Source organism: Silurus aristotelis, assembly GCF_946808225.1.
Source record: "Silurus aristotelis genome assembly, chromosome: 7".
Lineage (NCBI taxonomy): Eukaryota > Metazoa > Chordata > Actinopteri > Siluriformes > Siluridae > Silurus > Silurus aristotelis.
The window spans coordinates 21,885,476-21,891,746 of record NC_139580.1 but is presented as its reverse complement, the minus strand read 5'-3'; the positions used below and the strand labels follow the sequence as shown (position 1 = coordinate 21,891,746).

Genomic DNA, 6,271 nt, shown 5'->3' with positions numbered 1-6,271 from the left:
AATATTGGCAGCATGTGAATCTCTCACAAAACTACTTTTACCTCATAGGTAAAATGTGTGTGTTATGTGTTTGTGTGTGTGTGTGTGTGTGTGTGTGTGTGTGTGTGTGTGTGTGTGTGTGTGTGTGTGTGTGTGTGTGTGTGTGCATCTACTTTCTCCATCTACCCTGTTACAATCACTATTTCATTTATTCTTTTTTTTTTTACAAAGTACTTCTCATAAATCACACAAAAATCACATAGAAGCCCAAGCCCAGTCCTGCTATTCATGCTAACACCATGACATAATGCCTGTGGAATCTGGGTTCATGGTGCACAATGCATATTTTGGGTGCAGGACATAGTTAAGTAGCAGACTCAGGATTTCAATTTGCCTACTCACAATTTAAACCTAATGGAAGAACAGCTTTAGCAAAGCTTCTTTGTACAATTTTCTCAAAAAAGTTTAATCACCTTTATGCCAACTGCGTATTAGCAAATACAGATACATCATTTAATGTCAGAGCTATCATTTATCAATATGACACGAACAAAGATTTTCTAAAGTGTTTCATCATCCAGCATATGCAGGTCAAATGCATGTGTACACAATGAGTAAATAAAAATACTTGTTTAATATCACAATGTACATGCATGCCCTTACTCTTTTAAAAACATTAACAAATGTGTGTTCCAAATCATTCACTGAATAGAAACCTGTTTTGGATTTATATAAATGAAACCATTTTTTGATTCAGCTTGAACTGTAACAAAAATAAAGTAAACATGCTGATATTGGGAATGCCAGGGATTGTGTCCTGCACCTGTTGCAAATTTGTGTAGGAAAACAGGATAAAGACCAGGCCAACTGTAAATATGAAATTCAACACTACAAACATAAACCTAGTCAATAAGAAATGGGAAAAAACATGCCACATCTACAATTTCTCTCTAAAAAGTTCCTGTAGGAGTTATACATGTAATTTCCCTCTCCAACATCCTAGCAGCTAAAACAAATTTATTTTGAGAAACATATTTTACCGATAAGTAAATATAAAATTTCAACTAAATATAATTAGAATGAAAGAATTGCATTTTCAGCAATGAGATAAGCTAAATGCCGTATTCATAAACAGTCAGATTCTGTTAGAAATTTAAGCATAACCTGAAATGTGTTCACATTTAACACTAATTATCTTTATAGGTCACTTGTTGTAATAGCAGTCCAGCACCAAGATTTTACCGCCACATGTAAAGTGTTCCTGAGTAACACATTTTATTTGCAAGTTTGTTAGTTTTTTAAATACTAGTAAACATGTATATGTATGCATGTGTATGATCTACCATACGTTTTGAAAAAAAAACCGCCTGTGCACAGTACTCATTCCCCAGGTTTTTAGCAGGTTTTAGATTTAAGCTCTAACTGAACCATTCCATACCATCGACCTTCATTGTTCTGAAAAAAAAAAAATAATAATAATAATAATAATTTCTTCATCTTAAAGAGTTTTAGCAAGTTTCTGTACCAAATTAGATTATTCTAATTATGATTTGAGCTCTGCATGATTCTATCTTGCTGCTGAACAGAAGCAACCTCATAGGATGCTGTCATCACCATGTGTATGTTGTTCTTACGTTATCTTGTTTTTGTGGCAAACATTTTTTAGTGTTATAGTATTATAATTTTTTCAACAGCACAAAACCTGGCATCTTAACAGGGGGGTGAAGGCTTTTTTTTCAACTGTAGATATATTTTAATCTAAAGTCATAATAAAAATCACACAAAAAATTATGATGTTAGTAGGAATGTTAGGTCAGGGAAGTATTAAGTAAACACACTCCAAAATCTAGTGGAAGTTCTTTCAGAAGAGTGGGGGTTATTATAACAGCTAATGGAACTAAATGTGTTATGGGAAGTTCAAAAAGCAAATACATCAGGTGTCTACGAAAGGTGTTCATAAAGTGTATCTGACATTCATGCAAAATGAACACATGCCACCTACCCCACCCATAAAATGTTCTAGGTAATGACTAAAAATTACTATCTAAGGTAAAGCTGATACATCATGGTCCAAATGTGAATTTAAAATCTTCATCTTCGCTTCATTGTGGAGTTAAATGCAAAGCTGGAATATATTTCTTTTTGAAGCAGGTGAGTAATGTAGAAGTCACTTTCTATTCTCAGCCTTTGTGGGTTTATAGTTTCTAATGAGGGGGTGCCACATTTTTCTGTCACAGATTGAAGCCTAGTGCAATGTCTGTCCATATTTCTTCCTTCAGTTCTCTCCGTCTCTCTTTTCTCCTGCTGATCCATTGCCAGTGTGTCCTCAGTTCACCTATGTGCCGGACTGCACCATTCAGTCTTGAATGATCACTGCACGTCTGGCTTTGGATTCCTCAAGATGCTTTTTAAATACAGTCACGCTTCTACAACAGACAGACCCACACACTTCAGAGTTGGCAACAGCTATGTGTTCAATGATAGCAAGGCTGTTATAATAAGCAACTAATGCAGTTATGGGGATAATGGTTAGGTTGGGTAATTTAGCAAAATTGCGAACGTTTGTTGTGTATATAAAGAATGCACTGTCATTATAATGGGCTTTTTTTGTGTGCAATAACATATGGATAGAAGAAAACTCATTCTGCAATCGATGCATTTGTCTTTCTTAGCTAAAATTTTTTAAAAGAGTGATATTCTAAGATTGATATCTAATAATAAATAATTAATGAATCCCTCACTGTATTGTCTCTTAAGAAAAAGAAACATTGTGTGTGTGTGTGTGTGTGTGTGTGTGTGTGTGTGTGTGTGTGTGTGTGTGTGTGTGTGTGTGTTTAAGGGCTGTGGAATCAGTTAACGGAATGCCTGGGTGGCGCTGCAAGAACTGCATTCCTCATCATCACAATGCACTCACTGACCTACTCTCTGCCACACCTTCTTTCCAGACTAGACACTCACACAAAAACTGCAGAGGTCCCCTGCTGGGCAGATGTGGAGCTTTGTCTATCTACTCTCTTATTACAATCTCATATGTTTTGCAAAATGATATTACCATAAGGCTATAAAAAGTATGTGATCTTTCCTGAAACGATCTCAAACGGTGAAGTGTGTGTAATACTTTTAAATGCTGACATAAAGGTTTTTTTTTTTTTCATATGTAACCAGGATCATTTTCTTAACCTATACTAGTTTTACTAGAAACACTAAATGTACTGCCTGCTTTTTAGACCGCACTATGTAGAGGTGTGAACCTGAGTAATTATTACCTTATAGTTCCCCAGATTTTAAGGTATTCTTAATAATCCACCAACTTATAATACCAATAACAACAGTGGCCATGTGGTCAGAAAATAAGAGTGGAAAAGCATCAAAGAAGAGAAAAGTCTCTTATTGTACACATACATGGTAAACTAAACAGATAGGTGCAGCATCTGGAGCCTCAGCTGGATCTGAAAATTCTACATCTGTACAGAGTCAGTGCTGCCTGTAGCCAAGTGCCATTCCTGTTGAAAAAAAATTTGCTTTATCTCTCCTTGGTTTTAAGTATAAAGAAGATAGCATAAGTAATTATTTGAGATGCAAAAGAAATTCCCATGGTGGACATGCTTAATTTAAAAAGAAAATGTTTAGTAAAGCTGTGTGTAAATGCTTGAGCCGCCAAACTGATTTAAAATATATATTTTTTAGAATTGTACATGGATATACAAGTTTCAGAAATGCTTGAATACATTTGTTGAAGAATGGCAAAAATGCAAGTTAATCACAGAGATTGTAGATGACACAAGTAATTTGCATTCAGAGATGCCCATAAAATTCCATAAAAGGCAAAGCTTTAAAATTACAGCTTTAGAATGAGAAATAAATTGCAAAAAAAAATTTCTCAAAGGATAAAGTGGAAGTTATTTTGTGTCATATCTATACATGCTCAGCAGTTTAAGCTGATGTTAGTTTAGAGTTGTCTTGCAGAAAAGGAAATGTAGCCAAATACTATATATATATATATATATATATATATATATATATATATATATATATATATATATATATATATATATATATATAAAGTATTTGGCTACATTTCCTTTTCTGTTTTCTGCAAGACAACTCTAAACTAACAATCAACACTATCAATCATATATATATATATATATATATATATATATATATATATATATATATATATATATATATATATATATATACAGTATATATATATATGATTGATCTCACATTTGATGAATAACTGAACACAGAGTTTCTTTGACTACCTTTATCAAAAGATTCAATGCATGGATCAACCAGATAGTTGCAGCATAAACAGCCACAGCTGGATTAGAGAATTACACATCTGTACAGAGTCTGTGCTTCTTGTAGATAGCTTGAAAATTAAAGACTGATATGCAAAGTTTAAACACACACACACACACACACACACACACACACGCACACACACACACACACACACACACACACACACACACACACACGCACATACACACACACACACACACACACACACACACACACACACACACACACACACACGAACACACACACACACACACACACACACACACACACACACTGGTGTGGTAGCAGCACTGGTTAAGTGCACCCTCAATTTTTACTAAATCACCAACAGTGTCACCAGCAAATCACCTCGACATCATCATCATACCTCCTCCACAATGCTTCACAGTGGAAACCACACATTCAGGAACTGTTTGTTCACCCTCTTTATGTCTAACAAAGGCACAGTGGTTAGTACAAAAAATTTCAAATTTGGACTCATTAGACAAATGGATTGTTTACCACTGATCTAATGTCCATTTCTAGTGTTTTTACTTTTACTTAAACAGGTATGCTGTATTCCACTACTGCATTAATTAAGAAGTTTCTGAAGACTATTAGCTCAAAGGGTTTGCCACCAGTTGGCTCTTAGGAGACACTGCCTCCTCAGAACTCATTAGAAAAAGTGGGCACACACTAGCAAACCCACAAGCATCTCCATGGAAACAGCTGGATCTTATTTTGCTGTTGGGTCCCCGGATGGATGAGCTGAAATATTCACATGCTTCAATGCGTCTTATCCATCTGGAGGAAAAAAGGCATTCATTTAAAAAATAAAAATAAAAATACACACACAAATTACAAATATACTCTTATGCACACTGACATCTGCAAGTTTTTTCCACAAATTCTTGTCATGCATTATTGATATTGCAAAGCTTCAAGTGTATGAATGATTATCATTATAACAAACTTAAAAAAAATTTAAACAGGCAGATCTGCATTCTGTACTGAACACTTCACATTAATTTCAATGAAAGCTAAAGAACACTAAAATACCCTCATAAAATACTTTAAATTAAGTCTTTCACAATGACAGGTGAATCCTTCCTTTACTGCTGTTTCTGTTCTATCCGCTGCTGAATTCCAGCACACTTATTCACGAGATCTGCACTTTCTCTCAGAAGCCTAATGCTTAACAGCATCTTCTGTGACATTTAGCTCATGGATGCAGCCACATGTTTAGCTTTTCACATCCCTAAAAAGGACATGTGTCTTCTTACTGTGCCCCAAACAGAGATGGTTCACATTGGCTTGTGATGGAGCAGCCATTGTGAAGCAACAGCTGACCATGTAGGGATCTGGCATAAGGCTGCCCACCCGCTGGCAGATGCTGCAGATGTGACTTATCACAAACTGCGGATATTATATTGGTCTCCCAAGTCATCCACCCACCACACACACAGATTCAGTTTGTACAAACACATCTTGGGCGGCTGTGGATGGGGTAAAATTTCCCTGAAAGGCAGACACCAGTGAGTCAGGAACAGCTGGGTTGCAGTGCTCATGGCCCTATGTGCTAATAGAGTAATGAGGCCATTTGCTTTCATTCCAAGTAGACACACTTGTCATGCCAAAATATGAATTAATAAACTAAAATTATGATTGACTTTGTTAATTATTTTGGTAGGGCAAAGAAACATAACAAAACATAACATAGTCTCAAACCAAATCATTCAATTTGAGAGTCTACCACTTTGCTATTTTGTGCAAATGTAGTGTCTTTATTTAGATTTAATGAAATTGTTAAGTATAAGTGCTTGTTGATTTATGATCTAAACTTGGTGTTGGAACCCAAGCAGCCATCACCATACTTCATTATCGATATCAGCATCTTTTTTTCTTTTGTTACCCTTTGTTTTCAAGACACAGGTTGTCTTGAGATCTTGCTTTTCTCCTTGATCACAAATAAGATCACAAATCTGAAGTCCTGAAATCCAAA

At 35.4% G+C, this 6,271-nt stretch overlaps 1 long non-coding RNA gene across 1 annotated transcript; it reads right to left on the bottom strand.

Annotated features, from left to right (window-relative positions):
- Positions 1 to 1,335: 1,335 nt before the first annotated feature.
- On the bottom strand, positions 1,336 to 5,559 carry LOC310728842. Its single transcript, XR_014534353.1, has 5 exons — positions 5,329 to 5,559; positions 4,979 to 5,073; positions 4,658 to 4,722; positions 3,382 to 3,482; positions 1,336 to 2,405 (listed from the first exon to the last, which is right to left on the bottom strand). It is a non-coding gene; the product is annotated as an uncharacterized lncRNA (long non-coding RNA).
- Between the last annotated feature and the right edge of the window lie 712 nt (positions 5,560 to 6,271).